Source organism: Globicephala melas, chromosome 10 (genome assembly GCF_963455315.2).
Source record: "Globicephala melas chromosome 10, mGloMel1.2, whole genome shotgun sequence".
Lineage (NCBI taxonomy): Eukaryota > Metazoa > Chordata > Mammalia > Artiodactyla > Delphinidae > Globicephala > Globicephala melas.
The window spans coordinates 83,502,645-83,523,355 of NC_083323.1; the positions used below are offsets into that span (position 1 = coordinate 83,502,645).

At 33.4% G+C, this 20,711-nt stretch overlaps 1 protein-coding gene across 7 annotated transcripts in view; it reads left to right on the top strand.

Moving 5' to 3' along the window:
• Positions 1-20,711, top strand: part of SOX5 (SRY-box transcription factor 5) — a 991,328-nt gene that overhangs the window by 595,995 nt on the left and 374,622 nt on the right. The window contains exon 1 of one of the 7 annotated variants that reach the window (XM_060306249.2): positions 4,764-4,876. The exons of the other annotated variants lie outside the window; for them this stretch is intronic. The gene's annotated coding sequence lies outside the window, so the exon portion shown is untranslated. Of the gene's footprint in view, positions 1-4,763; positions 4,877-20,711 lie in introns of those variants that run through there. 7 annotated transcript variants of the gene reach the window in all.

Consider the following 20,711-nt stretch of genomic DNA (forward strand, 5'->3'; position numbering starts at 1 on the left):
CAGATTTTTTTTTTAAAGAAAATTTAACATCACAGGAATCTATTAGTACATTACTCTGAAATGTCAAAAAAAAATGGGGATGATCCCTTTTTAAGTTTTTAGTGGCCACTTTTTGCACTGTCTTAAGCTGAATTTTGATTTATTCTGTTTTCCCTTTTGCTATGATGGGAATAAGTTTATTTGTAGTCAAGTATTTCCTATTAGAGAAATGTGTGTAATATCCTTCCATTGGATGTTTTTGCAAGTAAAGCAGGGCTCTGAAAGAATTTTAGCCCTCTTCGTGTTCCTATAAGTACACACTGCAGTTTTTAAATTTGAGTTCTTATCCTAGCATAAGTTCATTTTTTGGAACTATAAATAGAATTTTGTTTGCCATTAAAAAGAATTCAAACTTTGTATTCTGTATGGTGAATTAGAAAAAAAAGCTAAAAAAAGCCAGGATGCATGATACCCAGGCTTTTTTTTTTCATTTTCATGAAAGCTACCTTCTGTATAAACATTTGTTGTATCTGACTATGCAATGCAAGCTAGGTGCTAGACCAGCTGGTTAAAAATATGCTAAGTCAAGCTGTTCATCGCTCAAAAGACTGAATTTGATATGAAAAGACGAAAAAAGAAAGGACAAAGATTAAAACATTCTAGAAGTGAAGCAATGGAAGAGAAGAGGGGTATTGAGAATAAAATAATACTTGAATGTGGTCAGCTATTAGAGAAACCAATATCAGATCAGGAGAGAAAGTAAAATAGCCAGCATATATACTTTAATACTGTCTTCTTTCTTTCATTTCCTCCTCCTCTTTTTTTTTTTAAAAAAAAAACTTAAGGTGCATCTTCACCACATAATTCCAGTGAACGGCTGAGCTTTCTTAACAGTTTTGAATTATTTTTTTCAAAGTTCTGTATATTAACTCTTTAAAATAGTTAGCTTTTTTTTTTTTTTTTTTTTGGTAAACATAGCCTGTTTCATATGTAGGTATTGAAGTTATTTATACTGGAACATACTACTGCTTAATACCATAGTGAGTTTTCTAGTATGTGCAGAGCGACACTTAAATGATAGTATTCTTCAACTCTGTACTTTTCGAAAATAAAACTCTGAGTCTGATTTGTAAGCCTGTTAAATGACTGTTCTTATAAAAAGGTAGTTACATATTAACAGGCTGTAGCCTATTCCTTTATATAGGCAAGCTTTCCTGCTGTGAACTTTATTTGTATTTTTTCAATTATCTCTTTTTAAACTAAACTTTTCCCTTTCCTATTCCGATGCTCAAATCTCTTAACACTTTTTTTTTCCTCCTGGTGAGAATTTCAGTTTTTTGTCACTCAGAGGCGTGCTTTTCTAACTGCCTAATTAAATAAGCAAGTGATAATCAATAGAGTTGTCAGTATAGACAGCATCTTTGGAAATATTAGTAGCTAAAATAATTTTGAAAAATGTCCTACAGTATAAAATTTCCTAATAATTTCCCCTGTGGTTGTAATTGGTAATACATAGAAAAATCTCAGTAAATCATTACTATTTGTTTACACTGAATTTGTATGGCTGAGTGTATCTATAGTCACCCACATAGAGTATATATCATGCAGACTCAATATTGAATATTTATATTCTCCAAAGGAGGTATATATGCTGTAATTACACTCTCATACATAGTCAGCTTTTTTTGCCTTTTCAACTATCTGCAACTTTCATTGGATATGTAGGTCATTTCTATCGAGTGTTAAGTTTTTATTCTGTTTGCTCACCTGATATAGATGAGTTGTTCACTCAAACTTAGTCAGAAATCTGAAAAGAAGACTTCTAAATTTCTATATGAAATAGAGAACATTGCTCTGGAGGACATTAATAAGTTGCTTGGGGCTTATGTATTTTGGAAGTTGTATGTGATTTTTTTTCTAGTTTCATCAGTAGTCTTGTCTATCTTCTATTATCATTTCCAACCTGTAGACTATTTGAAACTTTAAGGAATATTCGAAACTTAAATGTCTGGATCAAAATTGGAATATAGATTTGTTATGTCCGTATTATCAGCCCTAGAAATGAACATGATCAATACTGTCAGACTAATAAACAGTTGCTAAATAATTCAGAAGTAGTAACAATTTCGCTGTCTGCTAAAACATATTCAGGAGGTAAAGCAAATTGAACAATGATTCTAAAAAGTAAAGAAGTTGAAATATTTTATTTTTACTGTCAAGCATCCCTAACATAATTGATTATGATTAATGAAAAACAATTCTCAGGTGGGAGGTGAATAGGCAAAGTATGCTCTAAGGAATTATTTGTTAGCAAAATCTTTTAATTCATACTATTTAGAGGAAACATAACTGGCAACATGGTCTAAACGTTAGTAATAGTGTCTAGAACGAACGCCTGAACTCTCCGAAAAAATTTTAAATGAAGACAGTGAATTTATATATTTACCTGAAAATAAATAATAAAAATTGTAACTAAGGGTTTTTCCTTTCAGAATACCATTTATTTTTTCATGTTCTTAGAATGAAAATATTTAAAATATTTGTCTTAAATATCAATATCAGTTTGTTTCTGATGAATGAAAAAAGCACTTTTTGTTATTATCAATAATATTGTATTCTGTTTTTCCTTATGTTTATATTTATCCTATTTGACTGTAATGTAGTTGTTTTATGACCAAGCTACTTGTTACACTTTCTAATTGTTTTATGTTAAGAGACTTAATTAAAAAGCAAGTATAAGATGATTGCTTAAGAAGACAGTCTATTAATGTCTAGAAAGAAAAAAAAAAGTTGGGCTCTAAGGTAGTGGGATGAAGCAGATTAAGCTTATAATAGCACCTATTTGATGGCTTCTCTCAAAACGGGTGCAGAAACACACTGCCAGTTTTCTACATGTTGAAGGGAACACTACAAGAGTAAAACCTTCTGCAACAAAAATTTAACTATTTATTTTATATTCCCATCTAATTTATTTATGGCCATATAGACTAAAGAAATAATTTTTCACATTAAGAGACTTTTAAGTGTTTTCCTGAAGAAAGACATATACATCAGGTACTGTGAAAAATTAATTTTAAAAATTACCATGAAAAATCACTGTTAATGGGCTGCAAGAATATTTCTGACACTAGCAGTACTTTAATTACCTAAAGTTTGTCCATAGTAATAATGTATTTATCACCTGGACAGATTCATTCAGCTTGATTAAAAACTTTTTTTTAAACCATTGTGCTCATGAGTGATAAATACATTCAAGTTAGCAGGTAACCCCTAGGTGTGAATCAAAGGAAAGTTTTCGGCTCACATTGTCACCTAATGGCACCTGTAAACCTGTAAGTTTGATGTTATGTTTTCAGGATGTTCTGATATCTGCCTTTGTTCATTTTATTTATTTATTTTTTATTTTCTATTACCTTGTAGAGGAAAAGGTGCCTACAACTGATTATAGATTTTAATTACCATCCCAATAATTTGCAAGCTAACTGAGCTAAGATATTAGTTTGGAAGGCAGCTTGCATGAAGCAGTGGACAAACCATACTTGTGTCACACTCAAACTGGAGGACTGTCCTGAAGACTTAGCAGGCGATGCGATCTGACTGATTACCAAGAACAATTAAGGGTTAAATGTCAGGTAGTTCAGTGTTTAGCAGGTTGATAGATAGAGAAATGTGTGGATGTTATGATTACTTCACACGCTGATATGGTCTTATGTTTCTCAAGTATAATCAGCATACAATAATGTATTTATCTGTGCTTAGGGAGCTTTTAACTAAAGTCTGTATATGCACCATACCTGAGAGGCAACTAATAAGGCCTGTTCTAATACTTGAGCACATTACTCCTCCATAGAGCTGGAAGCTATTTCAAAGGTATTACATTCATAATGCATTTAAAAAGCCAAATTATATTCATGGTTAAAGTCTGACTTTTATTGTCTGTTCTTTCCACAATCAATTCTCCAACCACCTAATGAGTATGTGTATAATGCAGATGTGTATTATGTATGTTGAATACCTCCCTTTCTATAGACGAGTTAAATAAATATAACTGATAGATTTTGGTTTTCTTCCATAGTTTGTTACTCATTTATAATTTCAATGAGTTTAACAGCATGGGAAATAAAATAATCTTGATGTTTCTCTTGTTCTAACTTATATATAGTTTAATATGTCAGGTTTCTGACTCAGATGATGGCACTCAGATAGAAATATGTGCAAAGATTTAACCAAAACATGAAATATCTTCCTTTTAAAGGAAACATTTTGTTGGACAAGAAATGGACTGAAACATAGCAAATTCTTTCTTGCTCCATTCATTCTGTCCTTTTTTCTTTTCACTGATTGAGAGCATTGTCATTTACATTAAATATAAAATTTGAATGTTATATGGATGAACATGATCGAGTGATATTGCTGGAGAAGAAAAAATTTAAAGACATACTATTTTGCTTCAGCGAACAGCACTTATTTGGACATTCTTTAAGAGAATGCCTCATATTTCTCCACTTTAATCAGGAACTAATAATGGTTCAGGAGGTGACCTTTTCATCCTTTCTGACTTCTGTGTTTTCTCCTGCAGTTTGGAAACTGCACTCCCTTCTCTTTAGCATTATCTATTCTTCTCTTCACTTACTAGTTGAGAGTTCCTACATCTCTGGAGATACTGTGGCGTGTGGTTCTGCTTGTCCAATAGGGGGGTGTTGCATTTCTCCACATTCAGTATCCTTTTCCCTCGGAGCCTGAGTGTAAAACCTCAGCAGTACTCCCTGCCTTTGCCAGCCTGAGGAGTCAGAGACTCAAAGTTGTTCCCAGCTCTTGCGCCTTCATTGTAGAGCTGCATTCTGCTCAGTGGGCTGCCGAGAAGGACCAGACCGAAACAAGATTTAGAAGAATTCTGGTGAGAACTGTTTATAGGGATATGGTATTTTAAAAGAATGTAGTAAACAAACAGAATTGTGGCATAAACAAAGATAATTAGCATAAACAATGTCGTTTTAGGACAGGTGGTTTTAAAAAACAAACAACAAAAAACCCAAATATGAACCCAACTTGAATGCTGCCAGTTTGGAACCACTGAACCTTAATCTGTACTTCATGAGAATTACCCAGGTTTGTTGATAAACTTATTAACATGCTTTTTCTGTTTCTTTTGTATCATTTTCCGGTCATTATGCCCTTTTGTCACCCAGCTTGAAAGTAATCTATTACAAGGTAGTGTAAGGACTTTTTACCCATAAAACATGACAGAAGGAAAATTAAAAACAAAAACTTGTGGTTGTTCATAGACATTTGAAATCAGTATCGAAGCTTAAGTCAATTCAAAACTGAACTCAGCTCATTGTATTTTAAATCTCTCTTTGTATCTAAGTGACATTTCAGTCACTTGGCTGTTTAGTATTAATGCATTTACTTTCGTCTTGCCTCAGAATTCAGAGATTTCTTGCTATAGCTGAATCATCACTTGTGTTATATGTTTATTTCTGAGTGTTGCTTATGTCTGCTTCCTATTTTCTCTATGAGTTAGTGAAGGTGGTACAGCACTATATAAATGTAGTTGGTGATCATGCAGTAAGAGGATGCTAACTGTTGTGGACCACGTTATCTAAACCTACTATGCTGTCGTGATGAATTTTTATCTGGAGACATTTAGGTTTATTACTAAATGACGTTTTTTCTTAATGCCTTCTACTGAACTATTTTGGCTTACATGAAATGTGGAGTATGGTGAGCAGAAAGCTGTTTATTTTTCTTGCATTAAGGACCAAAGTTCTTTATGGAAATGTAAAAGGTTTTTTTCTATTTGTCTTCTCGTGGAGAATGGGGACCAGGAATTCAAAGTAGGTAGCTGTAGTATTCTGCAGCCCTTCTCTCAGCTGAAATGAAAGCATTTGTGAATGAGTTTTGGTTTCTTGGAGTTATAAAGATGTGTGTAAACTAGTAAACCATGTCTCATTCATGTGCTATGGAGATTTCTCGTACTTCAGGGACAAAAATAATTTGGCTACTAACGAATTAGGGCTACCTGCCAGTGCCAACACATACTGTAGGTAAGAGGAACACTATAAAGAAAAGCTGCTGGCAGCAAATCCCTTGAAACTTTCATATGTAACAGTGTTTCTATTTCTGCTCTTCACATCTTTGAAAGAATGTGTTTTTTCGAAGAGAAAATGTTAAAAAAACAGAAGATAGGATGTTTCTTAAAAATGTATTAGTAGCTTCATTTTTAATATTTCTCATTGTAGAGCTGCATAGGATTTTATTATGTTCTATGCACACGTGCCTCCCCTCTCCATCCCAGTCATTTCTGTGACATTTAAACCTGAGTATCAGATGCATTGAGAGTAGATGTAATATGAAGAAATGAAATTTGCCGTATAGGGCCAAAGAAAAGGCACCCTTGAAACCTTATAAGCTTTTTATATTGGCACTTTAAGAGAGTTAGACCAGTTGGGACGCTGAGCAGCAATTCCATAAAGGATGTGTCCTCTCTTTTAGGGCTTCAGGAACATCACTGAGAAAGAAAGGAAAGAGTTAACCTGCTTTGCTTGTTGGTATATTTTTTAATCTAGTAGTAAAATAGGACACAGGCCCAAATCTTGCTTTCTTGGTATATTTTTAATCAAAATTTATTTTAAATGTAGTAAATTATTTACTTTAGTACTGATTTGGGTTTTGTTTTCTGTTTTTATGTGAATTAGGATGATGGTACCAAGGGGGTAGGTTGTTTGAGAGTTGGTTGTGAAACTTGCAAATATGATCTGTTGATTTGTCATTTTAAACAATTTTTATCTAATAAAAGAGCATCCTAATGAAAAAGAAACACACTGAAAATGAAAAATATGTCTTCACATAAGAGAACACAAAATGAAAAAGTGAGGTTTTATTTATGCTATTAATTTTTCATTCACAGTTAATATAGGTTGCTTGATGAAGATCTAAAACATTTTTATTCTAATTCTGGAGTCAAGGTATTACTTGTTTGCTTACAATTCTTCCTTTGGGTTATTTACCCTGAGCCAGTTTGTTGGGCAATAATTTACAAAGTCCAAAGACTTTTTTAAAACTTGTTTCTCGATGTCCTTTTGTTTCAACCCCCATTTAAAAAATTTGCTGTCGAGTTTCGTAATATGTTTGAGAAGCGTTTGCAGGAAGATGTCATAAAATTAATGCCAATATTTCTTCTTTTTTATCAGCACTACAAGGGATCTATGTTGAAGATTTGTTAGGATAATGTGTAGTGAAAGGAGTGAACTGGTAATCAAACTTCAATTTCTGATTCATTCACTAATTCACTAACTTTGACCTTGAATGAGTGCTAACTGAATATACAATATCAGATTCAGATTGTCATCTCCCCCATAGTATTATCAGGATGCGAAGAAAACTTCTATGTAGTATGCAAAGTCCCATTAATCAAACAGAACACCTTGGGATGGAAAAACAAAGATAACAATGAATGCTATTTCTGAGACCAGAACTTCTATTTCTCTCCAGTCCTAAACATAATTAGCATTTGGGAAACACAGGAAAATGTATTGTTTTGAGAGCCCTAAGGGCTGTGGGATGTAAATGTGGTAGTGTAATCGTTTCTAAAAATTTTAGCATTACTGGAAGAATAAAACGGATCTAATTTGACCTATAAACAGTTTAGGAATATTGAATGCTTTAAAAGCATTCTTCTAGAGAAAGAAAGGCATCCAGAAGCTCCTGATAATCAATTTAAGGAACAAAGTAAAGGAGCAGACTATATAGACTTTCAAAAGTAAATTAAAAGATAATTGGGTGTCGCTAAGAGTTATGTGAAGAATTTATTTTGGGGAATGAAATAGTTATACACATACACACATACAAAAGTTTGGAATTTAGGAGAAACTTTTTCGCTTAGAGGGTAATGAAATTTTGAATAAGTTGATTTTGAATAAATCATACCAAATCCTGATGAAGCTGCAGTTTTGGGAGAAAATCTTGAAAGGAAGAAATATTTCATAGAAATAGAAACAAAGTTCATTCCCACTTTCTCATTTGCAGCACAGAATCTTATGACATGAGCTATAGGGACATATAATAATATTCAGCTTTAAAAATCTGAAGGTGGTATTGGAGTTCATATTTAATGGAAAATTTGCATTCAAGAAGGCTAAATCAAGATACGCCTGAGTTACATTTGGGGATATTTGAGATTTGGGGTTGAGATTAGAAATTTAAGTGTTAGAATATTAAGGCATACATATAAAATGGCAGGTTTTTGGTGGATTTTTAGTATTTCTCCTAAAGCATAGAACAATTTCCTCTTTTTTGGTAAAAATTTACATTTGTCAATATCTTCATTGATTTGTCTTTGGAAGTATAACCTAATAAGAAAGTGTTAGTAGCTGGGTGTAGGATCTCAAGATCCAGTTCTTCCCTGCATACTGAGAAGAGATTTGGGGTCTTAGCGTGTGCATCTGTAAAATTCGAAGGTGGGCTAGATAATCTCTAAAATCTCTCAAGTCTAAAATTTCATCACTTTGAAATACATTTGAAAGATTCCTAGCTCCTCACTCTAGTGGTCAGGATTCTTACATTTATGCATCTATTTGGAGACAGAATATATTATACAACCAGCCTTTAACATGTGGAATCACTTCTCAGTTTCCCTCTCAGTGGAGTGGTGTTGGGCAGGAACATGTAACCATAGTATATTTTAGGAGTTTTAAATCTAAGTACTATGTATAATTCTTACTCAGGATTAAGTGCTCAAATTGCTATGAACTATTTTGAATCTAAGTGTTTCGAAAGATAAGATTCACATTCTATGTGTTTGAAACTCTCAGGTGCATCAGATCCCTATCCTCAACTATTACAAATATTGTGAAAAATACATTATATATGGATTGCTAAACAAGGCACTGTGGGGGAATATGAAAAGCAAGAGAGTGGCATTTTAGGTCAAAGAGCTGAAAGTCTATTTATAAAGATAAGATGGAATTAAAAAAAAAAAAAGACTAGACAGTAGAGCATTAGGACAACAGGGGGGCTCTGGACATTGTATGTCTTTATATGAATAAATAAAACATTGGCCCGGAAAGTGGCAAGATCAACTAAGATTACAAACAGGTAGTCCAAAGCAAAATTTTAAGTGGTTCTCAACATAAATTAGGTAACTATTAGCATTAGCATCAGGCCAGCCGATCTAATATGCACTAATAGTTGGCAATCTCAAGAAAAATGTTAAACCCTATGAAGCAAGAAGTAGAGGAACAACCAATGAAAGATGCATTAAAAAGCTATATAATCTGAGAGGGCAGGCTTCACATACTGCTAATATCTTACGTTTGGCAGATTGCATGCTTTATTTAAAACCCAGTGCTTGAAAAAAAGTGTAGTTATACCATCAGTAACATAATCTTTGACTACATATCCAATGACCTTCCGTATTATCTATACTTTGAAAATATGACTGTGGTATCAGTAAGTCCCTGTACACATTAGCTGTAAGTTTTAAGTATAGATTCGTATATTTGAGTTAGCGTAGGAACGTACTGTGTGTTAAAGTTAATTCTTTGCTTAATAATTATGATGTAGAATTTTTTATTCTATTCTTTTCCTACAGTATTTTTCAAAATTTATTGCAGATTTCTTTTTTCTAAGTATACACAAATTGAGTTAGATGATAATATATTTCTCTTCTGAGCATAATCCTTGTTTTACATTTTATAACAATAAATATGAAACATTGCTAAAGAGAAGTATTTATCAAACTGTGCTACACAGAATACTGTTTTTTAAATTTAAAAACTTTTATTTATTAATTTTTTTTATTGGGGTAAAATTGCTTTACGATGTTGTATTACTTTCTGCTGTACAACGAAGTGAATTAGCTCTATGTATACGTATATCCCCTCCCTCTTGAACCTCCCTCCCTCTTTTTAATTTAGGAATAAGGAATGGGTGTTATTCTCTTATTCTTGTGGTACAGGTATAAAGATTGTTTAAAAAAAGAAAGAAGTACAAGAGAGCCTTATTGAACCAGAACTACATTTAGAGGGAGGAAAATGTGCAAATTTCCTACTGTTAAACAAGAAAGAAAATCTGGAAGTCATCCCAGTTGGGCAACTTACTGCTAATATATTTTATAATCCAGAATTTAGTGATATACAAAGTTGGCATATGTTCCTACAGTTTCTAAATCAAGAATTAAAACTTTGTGATGTACAAGTCATTTAAATTTGGGGGGTTTCAGTCATACGTCTATAAAATGGGCTTTAAAATGAGTATCAAATTATCCTCTGATGCTAATGAGGCATCTTAAACTTAGTAAAATTTATAAAAGTATTTGGATATCTCTGAATGCAAGCCACTGAATTCAAACTTTGAAAACTAGGTTTAATTCTTGACAAATATAAAATGGTCAGAACTTCAATGAAAATTATATATTTTTGTTTGATATTTGAAAATTATTTTGGCATATAAAAAAACCCGTAAGAAGCTTATTGACTTACTTTTTTAAAATTTGTAGTTAATACAACTATAATTGTTTTAAATGCACTTATGATTATTGATCCCAGGTAACTTGTACCTAAATAGCAACAATATAGCTATAGTTTCTTCTGACTGCTTACTGCTAATTATGAAATATCCTAAAAGCACATCTCTTCCCATTTTATATGTAGGAAATCTGATACACCAAAAGTTGTTTTTGCATGAATCCATATATCAAGTATTTAAGTAACGAATTTGCTGCTTTAACATATTCCTATGCTCTAACCTATGCAAATTAAAATTCATTTATTTGTGTATAATCATAAAAATGAATCATTGTATAGAACAAATTATTGGGCAACAAAAAAGTGATTTTCTATTAAAAAGTCACACACTGTTGATTTTTAAAGTAATATTTGTACAAATATTTTGAAAATTAGAAAATATTAAATAACTTGAAGAAACTTATCTATGCAAATCATAGATTTGCATAGTAAAAGTAACATGACTCATTTTGTATTAGCTACCTATTCCTTTAGACAGGAGGTGAAGCCTGGGGAAATTTATAGATTTCTTTTTATGGGCAGCTGTATAACAAGCAAACAAAAGCACCCCAGAAACAGAACCCTTATTTTTGATATAAAATTGTTTTCCACTGATAGTATCTCTTGGAAGCCAGAAGCCATCCAAAGTGCTGATACCAATTTAAGAAGATGATCTTTTGCCTTAATTATACATCTGGGAAATATTAGCTGAACATTTTGTGGAGAACAGTGAATACCTTATTTGCCAGTTGTCTAAAATGCTGCTAATGATCGACATAGTGCCAGTGTTTTGATGGCTCAAACCTAGGCTGAATATGAATACAAAGAACACAGTTGGGGGAAAAAAGCGCACATTTTATACGAAACAGATTTCAACCATCTGCTTGGCACTTAAGTTTGCGACTATAGGCGATATATGAAAGAGACCACTGTCCATGTTATGAATGGTATCACTTTTATTGGTACCTTAGAAAAACCATAGGATTTTGAAAGCGTATATAACCAATGATTTTCCTCAGCTAAATAATGAAAGCAAGGGCCTCAGCCAAAATTTTGTTCTCTCCATAATCTCTTCTATGTCAGTCGTCTTTTCCTAGCAAAATGGGTTTCGCTAAAGTAGGTCTTAGGATATTAAAATATACCAGACAGCACTATGCAAGTGGCCCTTCCGAGGAGCGCCCCAGATGGTTATGAGATAAAATACTGTTTGCTTTAGGAATAGGTTATATTCCTGAGTCTGTTGCCTGAGTACTGAGGCGCATGTCAAATCAGCATGGAAGTTAATGGTCCAGAAGCACTTCTGATTTTAATGCTTTTCCATTTGTTCTGAATTTATAGTATTAAATCAGACCTGTACTGTCTCATCACTAGTTCAGTAAGGGAAAATCATGCTATAGACAGCAAACTATAAGCAAAATCTGATTATTTGACCCATTTCATTTACTTTAAAGTTATGGGAGAAATTCTCAATAAAAGAATATTGGCAAATATTATACACTAGAAGTTTGTAAATTTATAGAGTAGGTGGCAAGAGCTATTATAGTCTGGTACTTAGGACACTGTAAGCAAAAATTGACTTTTGGGCTAAGTAATTTGACGTATTTTCCTTATCTGAAGTATATTTTTTATTTTAAATATTAGGAAAATTGAGCTATTAGAACGTGTTAGCTTATTGATTTGTCCACACCGTATGAATTACCGTAGATATATTGAGACCTTTTTAGCTTTTGAGGAAGAAGTACATGATTTAGTGAAAAGTAGAAAGAAATGTTCTCAGAATCCCCATATACCTGTGCTTTCCCATATGGTAGCCACTAGCCACATGCCACTATTGAGCACTTGACAGGAGGCTGATCTGAATTGAGATCTGCTCTAAGTACAAGATACACACTGGATTTTTGAAGACTTAGTTTGAAAGGAAGAATGTAAAATACCTTACTGAGATTTCTTAAATACCGGTTATGTGTTGAAATGATAATATTTGGATATATTGGCTTCAATGAAATGTGATTAAAGTTATTTTCACCTGTTTCTTTTTACTTTTTTAGTGAGGCAACTTGAAAACTTCAAATTACGTATGTGGCTCATATTTGTGGCTCACATTATATTTCTATTGGATGGCGCTCTTTTATCCTTTAATGTGAAGGGAGGGAAATTAAAACTTCTATCTGTGTCTAGATTCGAGTAGTTCACAGCTCAGCAGGGTGGCAATGTGTCACAAAGACTTAAGTTTTTATTAACTGTCTTCCTTCTTAGCTTTCCTCTACAAGAAGGTGAAATTTTATCACTTTTAGAAAAGCCCTCATAGTGACACTGACTTGCACAGATGCTTGTATCATTTACCCAATGAATATTGTCAGTTTCTCCCAACTTCTGTGGAGTTACAGTGGGAAAGAAGATGTTTGCTTAGGGATCGTTTAGGTTATTTTAGAGATTATATGTTTGAAAGGTACAATTGTATTTACTTTTATGAAGTGCAGTGTATCTGTAGTTTCTTCACTGGGTTTAAAGAAGTTTGTGGTTGAGTAGGAAAACCTCCTTTTGCATCCCAGCTGATACTACTCCCAGTTTCTAAACCTGACCCACAACATGTGATCCAAGCTCTTTCTCTATAGGTATAAAGATAGCAGTTACATTCAGTGTGTATCTATTATGTGCCAGACAGCCTCACAGAAATCATAGCCTCACAGAAATCTTATCTCCATTTTATGAATGAAGAAGATGAAACAAAAAGAGTTGCCTAATTTCTCACAGATAATAAGTGGCAAAACTGGGGTACCAACCCATACAGTCCAGCTCCAAAGACCTCACTCTTAACCATCAAATTGTACTAGTGATCTCGATAATAAAGTGCTTTCATAACTTTATAATTATTATTTATTTTAGTGTCAGAAATGTCTTCATTCATTCAACAAATGTATTTCATATACCTACTATGCCAGGAATCATTTTAGTTGCTGAATAACTCTTATAGAATTATAGACACTATAAATAAATAACATACAATAATTGTGATATAAACTCCTAATTTCTCCTCTCTGAATGAATTCATTCATTCATGGCACAAAGTGATATGCTAGGTGGTGGATATCCAGACATCTGGGCAATTAAATAAAGGGTTTCTTGGTAAAGGCAACCTGGAACTGTTTTTGATAGATACTAATTTTCAGTGCACATTATAGATGGAATTCCTTACTGTGAGAAGTGTAACTATATAAAATTTCTCAAATATCTCTTTCCCAAGTCCTTTACAGCGCGTTATATATTGAAATAATTTCTCTATGGACAGTCAGTGCCTTCACTCAGAAAGTTTATCTGATTAGTTTTGCTGTCTTAATTGGACAGGAAGCTTCTTGACCGTAATTTTTGAGTATGTCAGTGTTCACATTTTATATGGAAAAGTTTGTAATGAATTGGGAAATAATGATATAATTAATATGATATTAATCCTTTGATCTAACTTACAGCCATGACATACTGATTTTGTTGGGTAGCAGGCAGGAGTGTTGGTGATTTTGAGTAGAAAACTCAATCAGGTATGTGACAGGTAAAAACCCTGCAGATCCCTGGAAACAACAAGGCATTTGGGAACAGAGCTGAACCTTGTGGTTTCACTACAGAGGTTTTTCAGTTTTACTGTTAAACTTATATATGTTAATATAGATTTGAGTTCCATGGATCTCTGTTTTAAGTCTTGGATCTTTTAAGTGTTTTTTCCAGATGTAGATATGGCTGTGGTTTCTGGTTCTTTCTTTGATTTCTTGTTCCTTACTAGCTGTAGTTACTGGTGGGTCTTGGAACTAGACTGCTAAAATTTATTCTACAACTTCACCACTTATTAGCTATGTGAGTTTTGCAAATTACATAAACTCCCCATGCCTTAATTTCTGTATCTGTGAAATGGGGATTATAATAATTCCCTCAATTTAGGTCATTTAGCTGCTTAAATAAGAAAACATGTGTCATTTAGTATGCTCAAGAAGTGGACATTATTTCTTCAAACAAATTTGAATCATGTAGAAGGAATTCCAAAAATACTTCACATAATATGGCAAATGACATTGGACTGCAGACTAATACATAAATATTAAGTACTTAGTAAATAATGTTGAAGCCAGTGGTTTGTACACGATTTATTAGAACTTCAAGTACATCCTAAAAGGATTAAAATATAAAACATAAAATATTCATGTCACAGAATCACTTGTATTTTACATATTATACAAATATATTAAATATATTTTATATAGAATGTATTATAATATATACATATTTTATGCAGTTATATATTATGCATATACTATACACACCATATATATGGTTATGGAAGTGTGTGTATAGATGTATAGACAGATAAAATAAGGGAAGAGAATTATTTCTAAAACCTTGGCGAAGAATAATTCTGTTACCTGACAGTTACAATGAGGTTCATGGTTATCATGTTCTGATAAAAAAAAAAAAAAAACAACTTACCATTATATCAGTAATCGCAATTGTTTTATGGGGCCCTGATGTCTAAGGGAGTGATTTATTTTATGAATCCTTAAATTGTCTTCAGTAGAAGTGCTGCAGAAGATTCATAAGGCATTCTTCACATTGCCATTTTTAGTAGAGACTAGATAAGAGAAAGAATGTTCAATGATAACTAACTTAGTGAAGGAAGGCATTTCTATAAGTAGCTAAACTAATGTTTGCCAGGTATGTAGATTTCCTGGTGAAAGGATACTGGCAGAGATCTAAGAAAAGGCTAACATGTCCCTTAAACTATCTCCTTTAAATAACAGTTGTTACATTCAGGCTGTTGCTAAGAGATGAGGAACAATCACTTCTTGACTGAGTTGTATTCTTGCCTAGATTGAGGGCACTCCCACCTCTGTCCTTAAATTGACTCTAGATTTAGGACTACTTAGAGACAAAGCAGAAGTTTCCTCAGGAAACACTTTTGGATCTGCTCAAGGACCTGAAGAGCATCGCATTGAGACTGTAGAGTTTGGTATAGTACATTAGGGGTTATCTTCATTTGAAGCATGTTAAGGCTGTTATTTATTGTCCACTCTGATGACTGTTTTGTTTGCATATTTTGAACAATCCAGCACCTCATCGGGCCCTCTTGGTTGATTACACTTTAAAAATCATCCCAGGGCTTCCCTGGTGGTGCAGTGGTTGAGAGTCCGCCTGCCGATGCAGGGTTCATGACCCGGTCCGGGAAAATCCCACATGCCGCGGAGCGGCTGGGCCCGTGAGCCATGGCCGCTGAGCCTGCGCGTCCGGAGCCTGTGCTCCGCAACGGGAGAGGCCACAACAGTGAGAGGCCCGCGTACAGGAAAAAAAAAAAAAACATCCCAAATTAACTGAATGGGAAATTAACAGATAATTCTATATGCTTTCAGATGATTTAGTAGTGCATCTATATTTAGAGTGATGTAGACACAGGAACATTCCCATCTTGATTTATTCATTTAAAAATATTTGGTGAATACTTACTATGTGAATAATTTGGCAACATGAAAGTACACATCAATGTGAATAAAGGAATTGGAGGGAGTGGCAAAAGGGGGAAAGAGTGTAGGATAAAAAAGATACCTACAATTTATCACTTTATCTAGATACAAGAGTATCATTTAAAAGCACTGCTTTTTTGCCATTTGAAAACTAAAGCATTGCCCAAACTGATGGTTTTGGTTTAGGCATACCTGTTTTAGAACTGCTCTTTATGACATTTAGGCACTTATAGATCATGATGGCAAATCTAACTCATAAGCCTGGAAGATTTTTGACTTTACTTTGTTACAACTGAAAATATCCTGATCATCTAAAAAATGCTACAATTATTCAGAGATATAGAATTCTTCTGAATGTTTCCCTTTATTTAAAAAAATACCAAATCTACAAAAACGTTGAATGTGTAGCACAATGAACATTCGTATACTTTCCACTTAATTATTAACTTCTGGCCCCTTTGCTTTTCTTTTTTTTTTTTTGAAAGTAAGTTGCAGGCTAATAGTGTTAAGAACTAGGACATTTTCCTACATAACCGCAATAACAACATCACATCCAAGAGAGTAACATTAATATAGTAATATTATTTGATACAGTCCATCCACATGTTCTAATTGTCCCAATAATGCTGTTTTAAGCCCTTTTTTTTTTCCTCTTTAAATCCAGGATCAAGTCAAGCATCAGTTACTGCATTTACTTGTCATATCTCTCTAGGTGTCCTTTATTTATTTTTATTTTAATTTTTTATTTTTATTTTTATTTCTTTGTGGTACACGGGCCAGATCTCACTGTTGTGACCTCTCCCGCTGCGGAGCACGGGCTCCGGACGCGCAGGCTCAGTGGCCATGGCTCACGGGCCCAACCCCTACGCGGCATGTGGGATCTTCCCGGACCAGGGCACGAACCCGTGTCCCCTGCATTGGCAGGCAGACTCCCGACCACTGCACCACCAGGGAAGCCCCTTTTTTAAAATTTTTATTTATTTATTTTTAACATCTTTATTGGAGTATAATTGCATTACAATGGCGTGTTAGTTTCTGCTTTATAACAAAGTGAATCAGCTATACATATACATATATCCCCATATCTCTTCCCTCTTGCATCTCGCTCCCTCCCACCCTCCCTACCCCACCCCTCTAGGTGGTCACAAAGCATCTAGGTGTCCTTTAATTGTAAATAATATCCTGCCATTTTTTGTCTTGACATTATTTTAATCTCATATAGTCATCTCGCAATCTGAATTTGTCTGCTTGTGTCCCTTATTAGATTCAGATTAGATACAGATTTTAAAGACAGGTATTATACCATTGTCCTTTTTTTAAAATCAGTTAAGATTATAATTAGATCTGTCAGAAGTGGCTACCTCCAAGTTCAGATTTTGTGTAACAGATTCATGGGGACATGTTTTTTTCCTTGGCTTAGATTTTAAGAGATATAATCTGTCATCAGAAAGCTATCCAAACCATGGTGATTTGTCTTATAGAGAGCTTGGTACTTGTTGATACTAGTTGAGAAAATAGGACTTCTTTGATCCAAGAAACCATCACAGTTTATCTACAAAACCTACTCTGAAGATGGCCACAAATACTAAACTTTTTTCAGGTAATAATCTAAAAATATTGATTACAAAGTCTGTGTAACAGCACTGTAAAAGTATGTTTTGTTAGATTGGAATTCATACTTATAACTACAGTGTTCTCTCTTTATGAAAAAAATGCTAGAAGTCAACTACTTCAGTAAAAACAAATTCAGCTCTTTTCCTCATTCTTCATTCACCATTCCCACATCTTAAAAATCAGAAATACTCTTTTTAAAGTTTCTAAAATATTTTTTAAATTTTGGAAAAAATTTAGAGGCAAGTATGGGCTTTTCTTTTCTGTTTTAACTCTACTACTTAATAAATATGTTAAGATTATGGGATAGAGATCTTTTTGTTAGCAGTATTTTCCAATTCTCCAACTGCTTTCTGACATAAAGCAGTTATTCAAACAGAGGATTTAAAAATTTGAAAATTGTCCATATTTAGAAGTAGAGTAACAGGCACAGGCTCTAGAGTCAGATGCCTGTGTTCAGATCCTGGCTGTTTATTCCACTATGTGATATGTGGCTGGTTACTAAACCTCTCCAAATTTCATTTTCCTCTTATGTAAAAAAAATTTTGGGGGGCTATTAAGTAATTGAATATAAAGTGCTTAGATTGGACCTAGGATAGTAAGCACTGAATACATAACAGTAAAATGTGCATTCCTTCATGAAATATTTACTGAATACTTTGTATATACTAGACAGTTCTAGCTTCTGCAGATTTAATAATGAACTAGACATATATGGCTTTTGTCCTCATCAAGCTTATAGTCTGATAGGGAGACACATTAAGCAAGCAGTTGCAATAAATAGAGGCAAATATTGTGAGTGGAGAAGTAAGTATGAGGTGTTATGAAGACTAATCCTGGTCTGTGTGTTAGAGCCTTTTTGAGGAAGGGTGAGACTTAAAGTTGCAGAATGGTAGAATTTTCCAGACCTATGCAGTCATATAGGTCATTAGTGTGGCTCTAGAGTAAGATAGCCTAGTTTACAAGTTTGGTTCAGTCCTCTGCAAAATAGATTCCCTTGGGTGAGTTGTTTAGCCTGTCTGTGCCTGCCTCAGTTTCTTCATTTGTAAAGTGGAGATAGAAATAGTACCTACCTCATATGGGTGAAGATTAAAAGAGATGATTCATGGACAACTCAGAACTATCCTTTTGACATTGTAAGTACCCAGTAAATGTTGGCTTATATTAATTATCAGAGGATTCAGTTTGTATTATACAGAGTCCTGATAGCACCCGTATAATCAACTGGAGGACCTAAAGTGCCTTAAGTTATTCCTTGTGAGTGACTGTGCCACTTGTGTGTTGCTGATTTCCTTCAGCTTTCATTCTTCTTCCCCTATAAATGGTTACAGAGCTGGCTTTTGTAGGTTTATAGTAGTCCGATCTTCAAAACATAAGTCAGAATATCAAGCTGAACATATTTATATTTGTCCGTGGTGTGTTAATAAAAATGGCATTTTGTGAGAGCGAAAAATAACCTAGTCAAATTACTGCAGTCAGGTAAATTTTAAAAGGGTTTGAATGAATTAAAAATGAAGCATTCTACCAGTGTTCTTGGAAAGTTTATGAAACAAAGTCGGCTTTACCAACGTGAACAACTTAGCCATTTTCTCTGCACGTTAGTTGCACGTTGCCCTCCTCCCCACATGACTCAGTAACATAGTTCCATTTATTGGTTGTTTACTTACTTTTAATGCCCTTCATTCCACTAGGGTTTGTGAGGGGTGAGAAAGGGAGTTCCAGAATGGATGGTTTGAATTGAAAAGAGACGTTGTGTGGTTGGAATGAGGATGAGTGGAGAAATTTTAGGGAAGTTTTGGTTTCGAACAAACTGTTGATTGTCACTTTTTATTAAATGGAAATGCTAAAGAATAATTTAATTTGATGAAACTGTTAAGTTGTTATTATCCTGCTAATTGATGGAATCTGATAAACTTCAATGCTTTTTTTAAACTGTAGAATTTCCAAATACGACATTTTCAGTTGCTTCAATACAAGTTGTCACGTTGTATTAGGGTTCAAAAAATAGTATTTCTAAAAATTGTTTTCAAAGGTATTAGATATTCTCAGGTGAAAACATGTATGTTCATAAAACTTAAAAATTGTTATACAAGTATACTTATCATGACATGTGCTATTTAATTATATTCTCTGTTGTGACCTTACTATGACCAGTTGGATTTTGTGTTCTTGGAAAGGTTGGGTTTTTTTTTTCTTTCACACTGTTCTTTAATTTCACTTCTTCTGTATTGGATATTCATTGTCAAATGCACAGATAAAGGCCACACCCATGGCTTGTGAACTCTGACTCATACTTTGAAGACACCTTAATTATTCAATAGGCTTCTCAGTATTATTCAGCTCACAATAAGGAATTTAAACTTTTGTTTTAAATTAAGGAAAGAACATTAAGGGTAGGAGATAAAGGAGCAACATTTATTACCTTTTTAACAGCTTCTCAACTGATACTTTTGATTTTTTTTCCTTTTTCATTTATATCATGGTCTAATATATAACTTTGCTTGTAACATAATTTTATATGATTTTTGTAAGATTTTGTATTAGTTTGTTGATTTTACAAATTTTAAGATGAGAGTAATCCATATTTTGAGGAAAATGAGCCACTTTATCTAAGAGCTGCACTCTATAGGGTGATATCAAATTCTCTGTTGATTGTTTCACTTTGAATTTCTACACTACATCTCTCTGAAATACATTTTTAATGTTAAGCTTTTCTATATTTATTTTATTTTTTAGAAGACAGGTTTTTAAAAATATTATCAGAAAACCCAATCAATTTATTATAATTTCTATTGGATATTATTTTAATAATTACATTTATTTACATAAATTAGTAACACAACTAATGATTATGAATAGGCCATTTAACATAATAGTGGGTGTTGGAAATTAAGACATTTATATGATAGACAGTTTTCTTTGGGGTTTCTGATTTTTAAGTGTCGAAATTTTTACTTATTAGCTCTTGCTTGCTACTTTTATTAGGTATAAGAACTAGGATGCTTAAAGATCACTGTCAGAAGGACAGCTACATTTTTTTTCATTGAAATTCAGGCAAATGAAAAGGCTGTCTTACTGTATCCATTAGCAGCCAACATTAATTTCCTTATTTATA